Source organism: Tamandua tetradactyla, chromosome 7 (assembly GCF_023851605.1).
Source record: "Tamandua tetradactyla isolate mTamTet1 chromosome 7, mTamTet1.pri, whole genome shotgun sequence".
Taxonomy (NCBI): Eukaryota; Metazoa; Chordata; class Mammalia; order Pilosa; family Myrmecophagidae; genus Tamandua; species Tamandua tetradactyla.
This window is the reverse complement of record NC_135333.1, coordinates 109,367,597-109,380,905: the sequence shown is the minus strand read 5'-3', so window position 1 is coordinate 109,380,905 and position 13,309 is coordinate 109,367,597. Positions and strand designations below refer to the sequence as shown.

The 13,309-nt window shown below is 38.1% G+C and overlaps 1 pseudogene; it reads right to left on the bottom strand.

Annotated features, from left to right (window-relative positions):
* Positions 1 to 2,037: 2,037 nt before the first annotated feature.
* LOC143689943 (peptidyl-prolyl cis-trans isomerase A pseudogene) lies at positions 2,038 to 2,466 on the bottom strand (annotated as a pseudogene).
* Positions 2,467 to 13,309: the final 10,843 nt, after the last annotated feature.

The following is a 13,309-nucleotide window of genomic DNA, read 5'->3' as shown; positions in this document are numbered from 1 at the left end:
TTAAAAGGGAAAATTTTAGATTGTATATATGTTACTAGAATAAAAATAAAAAAAGGACTGTACAGTATGAACAATGAACCTTATTGTAAATGATAGACTGTAGTTAATAGTAAAATTATAAAAATGTTCTTTCGTGTATTGTAATAAATATACCACACTAATACAGGGTATTAGTAGTAGGGTGGTACAGGAAACTCTATATTCTATGCATGATTTTTCATACATATATAGAAGTAGTATCTCATTTAGTTATGTACCCCCACATTGCAGTGGTTGTACCAGTTTTCACTGTCAACTTAAGTACTTCTGGATTTCTCTATCACTAATACCTACCAATTAATATTTGGTAGTCTGTCAGGTGGGAAGTCAACATTTTCTTTGCTGTTTCCACTCATATTTGCTTAATTAATGATGAATTTTAATTTCTCTTCATTTATTCATAAACATTGTGAATGTAATTAATATTCTATACATAATCTTTGCATATCCTTTTCCCATTTTTCCTACCATTATTTTCCTCTTTAGCAGGAGTTCCTTGTATGTTCTAGAATTAATCTTTTGTTAGTTATAAACAATGCAAATATTTTCCATTCTATTTTTAAAATTATCTCTGTTCATGGTGTTCTGCATTGAACATACATTCAATTCGATAACTTTATGGAAAACAAAATTTATTATATTTTCTATTTTCCTTATAAATTATGTTTTGAAGTTTGTCCTAAGAAATCTTCTCCCAGGGTAATACACAAAAAGTTTCTTCATTTTCTTTTATTACCTTTATAGTTTTAGTTTTGAAATTTAGGTCTATATGTACATGTGGTGGTAGTGATTGGTAGAGATCCAATGTGATATTCTTCATATAATGGGTCCGTATTTCTACCACCACCTACTATACAATCTATACATTTTCCATTGATTTGGTGACAACTTTATCATATTTTAGTTTCCTGATCTATATGAGTCTCTATTTTGTTCTATTGATTTCCTCCTAATACTTGGGAACAAATTTTGCTAAGCTCTCTTTTTTAAGTCAAATAGTTAGCTCCATTGCATTTTCTAGGTAGATGATGATAGCATCATGAAATAATGAGGCAATAATTATTTTTCTAGGTAGAAATAATAATTATCATCAGGCAATAATAACAATGACGTTGAACAGTAGGGTTGTAGTTGGCAAACTTTCCTTAGATTCCTAAAAGGTAGTGCCTCTAAGGTTTCTCTATGTGGAATATGATGCTTGCTGTAGGATTTGGTATACAACCTTTCTCAACTTAAAAAAGTTGCCCTCTATTCTGCATTTACTAAAAGAGTTAAAAAAATAATTATTGAGTCTTATCAAATGCTTTTTGGGACATGGATTGAGATAATACGACTTTTCTCCTTTAGTTGAATTTCAGTGATAGATTTTCTGATGCTGAACCTTTCTTGCATTTCTAGGATAAAAACCCTACAAGATGTTATAATAATGTTGTAGTATTACTTCGTAGAATGTTGGATGAGTTAGATAATATTTTATTTACGATTATTGTGTTATATTGATAAGTGAATTGGGCCTATCATTTTCTTTTTCCTGTGTCTTGCTTACCTGGTTTTCATATCAAAATTATTGTGGCTTTATGAAGTGAGACTGCCAGCTGTTTTTTTCTGTTTTCTGGACTAACCCTATGTATTTAAGGGAATAACTTTTTTTTAATATGTATATATTTGGTTGAACTCATTGAATAGCTATCAGTGTTGGATTTTTTTTTGTAAAGGGTAACTTTCAATTGTATTTTTTTATGTTGTTATTTCATAATCAGAAACTTAACTCTGCAATTCAGCTATACTTGGAATGGGAAAATGATGTAGAACCCAAAGAACTGCAGCAAGAGCGTAATGATAGGATACTGAGGCAGACCAGGGGAGGTGGGATGCTCTCCTGAGCTACAGAAGGAATGGTCTGGTGGTGAAGACAAAACACAAATCAAATTCATTAGATTTGTCCACAGTTGGCAATGGTGATCTTCTTGCTGGTCTTGCATTCCTGGACCCAAAGCACTATATGGCTTCCACACTATTCATTTCCTCTTTCATCTTGCCAAAGGCCACGTGCTTGCCATCCAACCATTCAGTCTTAGCAGTGCAGATGAAAAACTGGGAATCATCTGTGTTGGGTCTGGCATTGGCTGTGGACAAGATGCCAGGACCCGTATGCTTCAGGATGAAGTTCTCATCATCAAACTCCTCCCCATAAATGGGCTTGCCACCAGTGCTGTCATGGCTTGTGAAGCTACCACCCTGGCACATAAACCCAGGAATAATTCTGTGAAGGCAGGAACCCTTATAACCAAAACCTTTCTCCCCAGAGCTCAGAGCATGAAAATTTTCTGCTGTCTTCGGAGTTTTGTCTGCCAACAGCTCAAAGGAAACATGGCTCAAGGGCTCACAATTGACAGAGATGTCGAAGAACATAGTGGGGTTGACCATGGCTGCAAGCTGGGAACTGCAGTGATGGGCAGCAGTGTCTGCCAGGCCTCAATTGTGTATTTATTTCTTGAATGCTCATTAGTCTACAGAATTGTCATTTTTGTGCTAATGTTGACATTTAAAATTTTCTAAGTATTTATTCATTTAATTTAGGTTTTCATTTTTCAGCATATAGATTTTTCCCATATGCCATATTGTTTTTTATTTCATTTGTTTGCATTTTAGTAGTTCTTGATAGTTTTGCCAAATGTTTACTTTATTAATCTTTCTCCTAATATCTTCTGCATGTGGAGAGGAGGGAAATGCTACATCCCTCTCGTACATGGACTCCCTATTCCAAAGAGTTATTTTGACTTCTACCAGCAGCTCCCTTAAATTTCTAGTCTTTTTTGCATACAAACTTACTGGGATTTTGGGGGTCAGTGCTTCAGGACTAGTTCTATATATATATATATATATTTTTTTTTTTTTTTTTTACATTTAGTCACTTTTATTATACACTTTAGGCATTCCTAGATTATACCATCTCAATCTTTAATGTCTATCTTTCTTTCTGATTTCATTTATGCCCCAGCCCTCCTCCCTCTATCATTCTCAAATGCAGCTTCATTCAGTGTTTTAACATAATTGTATTACAGTTAGGTAGTATTGTGCTGTCCATTTCTGAGTTTTTTATATTCAGTCCTGTTGCACAATCTGTATCCCTTCAGCTCCAATTACCCAATATCTTACCCTATTTCTATCTCCTGGTGGTCTCTGTTACCAACGAAATAGTCTATCTTTTATCAAACTCTGAATGTGGTGTCTGGCAGCATGTTGGTGCTCTCTTTGCAATATTATTATCTAAAGGATATTCTAATGGCCTGATCTTTGGGGGTTTAGCTGAATTGTAAGGCAAAAGAAAAGTATCATTTGATATTCTGCTATATAAATGGATCATTTTAAAAACAAATGTGAATTATATACACAAAAATAAATACATTGATTATTTCGCTAGCATGGATATTTTATTGGTCAATCTAATCCCAATCCATTCTTTCTAAAGCCACAGATTATTTAGTAGAATAGATGTTATTTAATGAGTTCATTAGAGATAGACATTTTTATTGTCACTTTTTTTTGCAATAACAAACAATACTGCAATAAATACCTGTGTAAATATATTATTTCTATCTTGTTTCAGTATTTCTACAGAATGGACTCTGAGAGGTAGAATTTGTGGTCAACAGGTAGTCACATTTAGAAAAAAAGTTGATTATCATTTCAAATTACCTTCTACAAATGTACAATTTCTTTTAGTTTCAGTCCTTTTGATCTTTCACTTAATCATGGTATAAACATAAAATTTGGAGGGTAGAACCCCAACACTTCTTTGCTATGATTTGTGAGGAACTTCAAAGGACATTGCTTCTTTTTATGACCTATATAATGAATTTAGCTTGTTAAGCAGCAGCTCCTCTGAGAGGAGATCCCAAAAGTTATAATCAGAAATATAAACAATAGTTCTTAGACTGAAAACAATTCTGACTTGTAATTTGCAGTTCTGGAATGAAGACATGTCTTCCCAGGGTTTTCTGAACTGTCAGACCTCTGGCACTCTATTTTTTGGCATCAACCCAAGGAATATGCCTGTGTTTACATGCAGGTTCTGGAGAGAGGAGTGTTCCAAGATATTTGACATCTTGAGTGAAGAAAAGGCAAGAGGGAAATGAAAGGAGAGGAGAGTTTCTAACTGACTTCTTTCTAACATTAGAGTCACAGAAATAAATGTTTGCAATGACACCAGTAATGACAACTCTGTGATCTGGAGATAAGGTGAACACCCTTTTCTTTCTAATGCTCATCAGCCTACCTTAGAAAAACAGTTCATCAAAGCCCAGATCTCCCATTTCCATCAAGCTCAAATCAGGCAAAAAACAGATATTTTTCCTGGTCTTTGGTCTCTGCCATATTCAGCTTCTCTAGAGCTACACTTTAGAAGAATGATTACAGAATGGAATTTGTGATAGAAAACAGTGAAGCAATACTTCAGTGACTATGAGTGAATTGAATTGAATTAAAATGAATTGGTTTGATTGAATTGAATTGATGGATGTTAGGAATTGAACCTGCTCTCCCTACAATAGCTATCAGCTACATGCGGCTATTAAGCACTTGAAATGCACTTAGTACTGATTGAGGAGCTGAATTTTAAATTTTATTCACTTTAACTTATTTGAATTAAAAATTTAAAATTTATTCCAGTTACTGAAAAACTTTTATGTGTATTTGAAACAGTGGTTCTCAAACAGGGACATCCTCTCAGGGATATCCTCGCAGAGGAATTTGCAATGTCTGGAGACAGTTTCAGTTGGCACAACTGAAGTGGGAAAAGTTGCTAGTGGAATCCAGTGAGCAGAGGACAGGGTTGCTGCTAAACATACTACAGTGCAAAGGGCTGCCTCCAACAACAAAGACTTATCTGGTACCAACTATTGCTGATGTTGAGAAACCTAGGTTTGAAACAATTTGGATATGTGAATTTATCTTTTCAATGAAAAATTTTATGAAAACTAAATACAGATAAAATGTTTCCAGTGAGAAAATTTAGCATCTGAATTGAGAGGATTTTTTTGGGGGTGGGGTGGGGTGGGGTGTACATGGGCTGGAAATCAAACCCATGTTCCCTGCATGGCAGGTGAGCGTTTTACCACTGAACCACCCGTACATCCTGAGAGGTGTTTTCAGTATAAAGAACACACTGGATTTCAAGGACTTAGTATGAAAGAAAAGAATGTAAAACATCTCAGTTTAAAAATATTGATTATATATCAGTATCCTAGAGCTGCAGTAATAAATTATCACAAAACAGGTGGCTTAAAACAACAGAAATTCATTTTCTCATAGTTTTAGAGTCTAGAAATCTGAAGTGAAGGTGCCACCTAAAGAAGTCCTAGGAGAGAATAGGTTCCTTGCCTCTTCCAACTTCTGGTGGTCATTGGCTTTCCTTGGTTTGTGGCTGCATCTCTCTTTGCTCTGTCTTCATGTTGTTTTATCTTTCTTATCTCTCTCTGCTCCTCTCTTATGATGTGATGGCATTTAGGGGCCCCTTGTATAATTCATGATAAGTGCCTCCTCTCAAGATCCTTATCATAATTCCCATGTAAGATTATTCCTTTGTCATATAAGATAATATTAACAGGTTCCAGGGATTTGGACATGGACAATTATCTGTGGCAGGGGGCAGGGTGGTGGTGGGGAGAAGGAGAGTGTGTGTATTTTTATGTTTTCCAACCTATGTTTTATGTTTTATGTTGAAATGATAATATTTTGATTATATTAGGTTAAGTAAAATATATTAATAAAGTTAATTTCACTTGTTTCTTTTTTTTGCTGTTTTTAACATGGCTAGAAAAATTTAAATTACATGTGTGTTTCCCAATGTATTTCCATACCAGTGGTCTAAATCAAAGAATATAAATTGGCTCTCAAAACTCATCAGGGGCTTTTTAAAGTTAGAAATACATCTATGCCAGCTTAGAGTCCAAGCAGACTTTTAATTTTTTTCTCTCTCTTTTTTTCTTAGGTATGAATTTTAATTAGGACTTACAGTCAAGAGAGGATTTTCCACGGTGTGGCTGGCTGAGAAAAATGAAGTTTAGTGCTTTGCAAAGGGGGTGGGGGGAATGAAGAGTTATAGGGTTTAGAATAAGGGCGTGAAAACAGCATTTCAGTAGGATCTCGTGGCACAGGGGCTTCTTATCAATGTTGATCAAGGGAGGGGAGTTTCAGTGCTTTGTTTAAAATACCATTTGTACATTCCCCACTCCCTCCCTGCCACCGAGGAGGTTTGAAAACCTTTAATGTCTGTCCTGATCACGTAGGAAGAAGCTATGTGAAATGACTTGCTTTCAATATGGAGGGGAATCCTGGGTCCTGGGTCTCCACAATGCATTGCCACAGAGCAGACTATATGGACCATAGGACAGATGTTGCATCCATATTTCACAACAGCAGTATAAGAGATAATAGAATACTAGGAAACCTCTTCACCCCCCACAGAGATAAGAACCCCACAAAGAGATGCCACCATGGCCAAGAAAGGGAACTAAACCATTCAGATCAATATTATGTCTGATATGTTGAATTCTATGAGACCAGCAGGGTATTCCATGCAGTCCAATTTTCAGGGTTCATAGTCCAAGGAAGGCTGGTACCACCTGAAGATGACAAGTCCATGCAGACCCAACATTGCATCCGATTGTGAGCATGAGTTACCACTGAAAGCCCACAGTAGGAAAGTATCCCTTATTGTCCAAAATAATCATCTTTCTTTTCACCCATAGCACCGTTTGCTAGGGTGCTATGTGTGAAAAGAAAGATGATTATTTTGGACAATAAGGGATACTTTTTACTGATCTAGCAATATACATGCCAGAGTTCTATTGGTTGACAACAAGATACCAGGCAGAAGAAAATTATGAGGCAGGGGAGAAGGGTGTTTAAATACCAGATAGTCTCCCCTTGCAAATTTTGAGAGCCCTTCACTGTGACATTGTTAGTCTATGCATAAGTAGGGTCCACATAGTTATATATGATTCCCATGGGATAGGAGGCCCCAGATTGGTGTTAGATTACAATATTTGGGGTGATTCTTATTCCCCACGGGCTTAAGATTCCCAATCAGTGTAGTTGCATAGGCCAACATTAAGGCCAAAGGACCTCATTTTCTCCTGTTTGTATGGTCTGAAGCATAGGCAACAGCAAATTATTATTATTCCCCTTTCTAGGCTGTAAAGCAGCTTGCCCTTTAATTTGTATCCTCACAGCCTACCACTAACATTTCAATAGGAACTCGGGCTGCAGCTGCCTGCTGCATTGTATTTAAGTGGATTGAAGCCTGATAGAGCCTTTTAGTCCACTGCTACAAAGACCTCTTATCATCTTTAGCTCTTCCTTTAACAAACTATTTTTTCTTTAAATAAGGCCTGCTCCCATGAGATTGTCCAGTAGGTAGAACATCCACATAATGTCCTGATCCATGGCCCAGGATTGGGCTAAATGACCAGTGAAATGTGCCCCCAAGCAATCTATCTGGGTAGGCACTCCATACAGAGTGCTCACTTTCTCCAAACATCTGATGGTGGCCCTCTGGTTTGCTTTCCCACTGGAAAAGCTAGCAACAGTCTTGTAGCCATGTTCATGGCAGTAAAAGCATACCTGGTCCCCTCCAAGACTGGAAGGCAACCAGTGTAATCCATTTGCCACTGGGTCACCAGGATTTGTGGCCAGCTGATGTGTTTTATCTAGTGTGGTAGCTCATGTGGTCAATGCAGGGAGCATGAAGGGTACACTCTAGTGACGTGCACTGGCTTCTGCTGCACAATTGCAGCTGGAACTTTCATCACTGGCAGGCATCCCAGATATCTTTCCACAATTATTGTCTCCAGAGAGGGTAATTTCTGACTGTCCATTGTTCCTGCTTCCAGGTTGCCATCAAGGTTGTAAGGCCTTTTTAAATAGTCCAGTATCAGTACAGATGGTTAGCATGTCTCCTGGTTTACGTACTATCATTATTCATACTGCTTTTAACCTAACCCATTGACTGCTTTGTACAGCGCCAGTGTCCCACCATGTAGTGTTCATACTGGGTTGTATTGCAACAGCTGTACATGTGGGAGGCTGTCCACTAGTAGATTCATCAGTGTACCAAGCAGACTAGGGAATGGTACTATTGCATTATATAGTGCATTTCAATAGCTATTTCAGGTGCAGTGACTTTAGCTATTGAATCTTTTATATAGAATACTTGTCCAAGAATCTCATGCATTTCTGCAGTAAGAAGACTGATATTGAAAATGCGGTTCTATAGCAGGTAAACTTTCCATTTATTCAGTGTACTCAGCTGGGCACTGCCAGAACATGGCTTAGAAGCCAGGTCAGTTATCTACCCTGTTGCTGATTTGAAATGATTTATGTACTCTAGAAAAGCCATATTTTAATCCTAGTCCCATTTTGTAAAGGCAGCTGTTTCTTCTAATCCCTGTTCAGTACGGTATGTTTGAAACTATAATTAGATCATCTCCCTGGAGATGTGACTTGATCAAGAGTGGTTGTTAAACTGGATTAGATGGAGACCCGTCTCCACCCATTCAGGTGGGCCTTGATTAGTTTTCTGAAATTCTATAAAAGAGAAAGCATTTTGGAGAAAGAGAGAGATTCAGAGAGAGCAGAGAATGCTGCAGCACTGTGAAGCAGAGTCCACCAGCCAGCGCTTTGGAGATGAAGAAGGAAAACACCTCCCGGGAGCTTCATGAAATGGGAAGCCAGGAAAGAAAGCTGGTAGATGATGCTGTGTTCACCATGGGCCCTTCCAGCTGAGAGAGAAACAATGGCCATGTTTTCCATGTGCCTTCTCACTTGAGAGAGAAACCCTGAACTTCATCAGCCTTCTTGAACCAAGGTATCTTTTCCTGGATGCCTTTGATTGGATATTTCTATAAACTTGTTTTAATTGGGATATTTTCTCAGCCTTACAACTGTAAACTAGCAATTTATTAAATTCCCCCTTTTAAAAGCCATTCCATTTCTAGTATATTGCATTCTGGCAGCTAGCAAACTAGAACAATCCATGAATAGGGATGGCTGTTTTCAAGATGACTGGGCATCTTTGTGCCAATCCCTCCACTTGCAGTAAGGTATTTTATGCAGTACACAATTGCTTTTCCAGGGGGCTATGTCTAAGTTCTGCCCCTTTCCATAATTGTGATCAAAGGCCAAGAGGCATTCATTAGACTGTTGCCTCAGCCACAGACCCCACTAATTCATAGGGCAAGTCTGGATTTATATCCACCAGTGCTCGTGCCTGTGCTATTGCTTCTTTTTCCTTTTCAAAAGCAACCTATCCTAGGAATGACCTTTCCTAATCAAATCATATAAAGGTTTTAACATTTGGGCTAAGTGAGGAGCAAAATGTCTCCAATACCCCAACAACCAAAAGAAGGCTATTAGTTGTTTAGATATCTGTGGAATGGGGAAACATTTTGCCTTACCAATTACAGCACAAAGTGCAGTTTTTATCTTATCTGACCATACAACTGTAACAGAGAAGTTAGGATTTAAGGGATAATTATGATTACTGAATTATTATATAGTTATTCCTTTTTACTTTATGGGATATTAGAGTAGACAGAGGGAATATGTGAAATCTTTGACTTGCAATCTAGTTGCCTTGATTTCTGATTATGATTGTATAGCCTTTATCTTGTGCACTTGTGTATTAGTTTGTAAAGCTGGCAGAAAACAATATGCCAGAAATGGATTGGCTTTTATAAAGGGGATTTATTAAGTTTCAAGTTCACTTTACAGTTCTACAGTTCTACAGGCCTTAAAAATGTCCAAACTAAGGCATCCAGAGAAAGGTACCTTGATTTAAGAAAAGCTGATGAGTCTGAAACACCTCTATCAGCTGGGAAGGCACATAGTGGCATCTGCTTGCTTTTTCTCCTGGTTTATCATTTCAAATGGCTTCCTTGGGGGTATTTTCTTTCTGCATCTCCAAAGGTCTCTCTCTGTGTTGGCTGTAAAGCTTTTTTCAAAATGGTTCCTTTTAAAGGACTCCAGTAAGTGGATTAAGAACTATCTTGAATGGGTGGAGACACACATCTGTGGAAACCACTTAATCAAAAGTTTCCACTCACAGTTGGGTGGGTCACATCTCTACGGAAACAATTTAATAAAAAAGATCCCACCCAACAAAATTGAATCAGGATTAAAGAACATGGCTTTTCTGGGGTATACAGCTGTTTCAAACCAGCACACCTTGTGAGTGTAAAAACCTTGTGGTTAACCTTCACTTGAACCCACTTATACTGTTTTTCAACTCTAGAGTCTTGTCATCAATAAAGACATCCCCTAATGTTCATTAATGAAGGGTCCCAGGTCAGCCCAGAGCTAATCCACCCCAAATTCAAAATTATCTTGATAACCAAAACTAGATCTAATCAAAATAGGCCCCATGACATGTGCAAAAGCTTAGATTTTAACATATAAGTCATGTATATCTCATTATAATACTGAAAATCATGACCATTATCATATTAAGGCTGCCATTGTCTTACATACATTTGTACATTTCTTACATACATTGCATAAGTGTGTAATCAATCTGCTCAATAATTAGATCACTTCTAATTACATCATCTAGGGCCATGAAGCTCCTTATCCTAAAACCTGCCCATCTTTTAATGCTATAAAACTATCTGGGGAGACAGATTTTCAGCCTGATAGGCCATCTAATCTCCTGCTATGCACTTAGTAATAAACTCTTTCTTTCTTTGAAACCCCAGAATTCATTCTTTGAGCACATGGGCAAAAGAATCCACCACCCTTGTCTGGTAACACAACACCCAAGAATTTGACAGAACAGCCAGAGTCTTGTAGTTTGTCGCGATTTACTGCCCATCCCAACTCTCAAGGTGAGATACCAACGAGCCTGAGGCTTCTTTTAATTGAACAGGAGAGGATCTTCCACAGTGGCAGTCAGCTGTGGAAATGGAAGGTTAATGCATAGCTCTCTATTGCTTTTTTGAAATGCAATTTTATTGAAATATATTTACATGCTATATAATAATAAAAAATATACAATCAATGGTTCACAGTATTATCATGTAGTTTTGCATTCATCATCACAAACAATTTTTGAACATTTTCATGGCTCCATAAAAAAATAAAAAGAATATAAATAAAAATAAGTGTGAAAAAGTATACCCCAAATCCCATATCTCCAATACCCCTCTATTATTTATTTACTTTTTTCTTTATTTTCTTACTATCTGTCTGTACACTGGATGAAGAAAGTGGCAGTCACAAGGTTTTCACATCGTGCAGACACACTGTAAAAGCTATGTATTTATTCAGTCATCTTCAAGAATCAAGGCTACTGGATTACAGTTCAATGGTTTCATGTATTTCTCTCTCATCACTCCAAATACATAAAAAACTGAAAGGGGATATTTATATAATGCACAAGAATAACCTACAGAGTGACCTCTTGACTCTGTTTGAAATCTCACTGCCACTTTGTAATTCTATTTTGTTTCACTTCTCTTCCCCATTTTGGTCAAGAAAGCTTTCTCAATCCCATATTTCTAGGGCCAGTCTCATCCATGGAAGGCATGTTTTATGTTGCTGGGAAGATTTACACCCATGGGTGTCATGTCCTACATAGGGGAGAGGGCAGTATGTTTACCGGAGGAGATGGTTTAGAGAGAAAAGTCACATCTGAGCAACAAATGAATTTTCTGGAGGTGACTCAGGCATAATTACAAGTAGTTTTAGTGTCTCCTTTGCAGGAATGTTTCATAAAGTTAAACCCCAAGATTGAGGGATTGATTTATTAAATTGGTAGTCCCCAATGCTTGCAAAATATCAAGTCTTCTCCAGGTAAGGAAGTTTAATATTTCCACATTTTCCCCAGTCCCTCAAAGGGATTTTGTATATACTTTTTAATCTTCTGTCCAGATTACTGTGGAATGGAGGTGCCAAGATGGTGGCTTAGTAAGGTGTGGGATTTAGTTCGTCCTCCAGAGAAGCTACTAAATAACCAGGAAAAGTACAGAACAACTGCTGGGGCCATTTCAGTGACCAGACACACAGCATACCCCAGTCTGGACCAGCTGGACCAGCTGTGAGCTCCCCCCAGAACTGTGAGTTCCCCAAGCTGCAGTTGTCTGGCTCCCCTCCCCGACAGGCTGCTTTCCAGAGGGGAAAGGAAAGAGACTTTACCAGCAGCAGGGGCTGAGCACAACTAAGCTTCAAGTGTGGAATTAATTCACAAATTCCAACTCCTAAAATAGGCCCCTAGCTCAGGTGAACCTGGTCAAAGTGGAGGTTGCTGATTTTTGCCCTGGCACTGAGGGGGCAGGGCTGATGGAAAAAGAAAAAAAAAGAAACAGAGGTTTTTGTGGCTGTGTTTCTACAAAGGCTTGACTGCTTTTGGATACAGCCGCAAGGCTTCTCAGGCTGCAACTGCCCCAGGCATAGGCAGAAACAAGCTTGTTGGAGAGCTTGTCTGGAGCCTGTGTCTTCCCCAGGGAGGGGTGAACCCCAACTCAGGTGAAATCCCTCCCATGAGGAATTCAGACACCAGGGCTTGGAAATTTGAAGCAATTAAAGTCAGCCTACAACCTCTCCTCTGTTTCAACCATGCCCCCAGCAGGGAGAGTCTGCCAAAGTTAAAGGTACTGCATCATCTTATGCTGGTGGGACCTGCAGGCAGACAAGCACCACATACTGGGCAGGATAAGAAAAACAAAGTCCAGAGACTTCACAGGAAAGTCTTTCAACCTGCTGGGTCTCACCCTCAGGGAAAACTGATGCAGGTGACTCTTTCCTTCTGACAGGAGGCAAGTTTGGCCTGGAAAAATCTGGCCGAGGTGTATTATACCTAAGTAGATCCTCCTAAGGGTGGGGGCAGGGAAGGCACCATACAGGAAGAGCAAGAAACAAGAAAACAAGAACTGAAAAATTCTGCTCTGTTAAACAAAACCTAAGCTAGTGATCCAGAATAAGCTGAACTGAATGTCAAAGAACAGACAGACAACAAATTCATCCAGCAAGAAAATCTTAGATAAAAGAAGTGAAAACAATCTCCAGAATAAACTAATTAAAGTAATTAAATGCCTAGATGCCAGGGAAAATAACAAATCACACTAGGAAAATTGAAGATATGGCCCAGCCAAAAGAACAAACCAACAATTCAAATGAGATAGAGGAGTTGAAACAATTAATTCAGAATGTTTGAACAGACATGGAAAACCTCATCAAAAATCAAATCAATGAATTGAGGGAGGATATAAAGAAG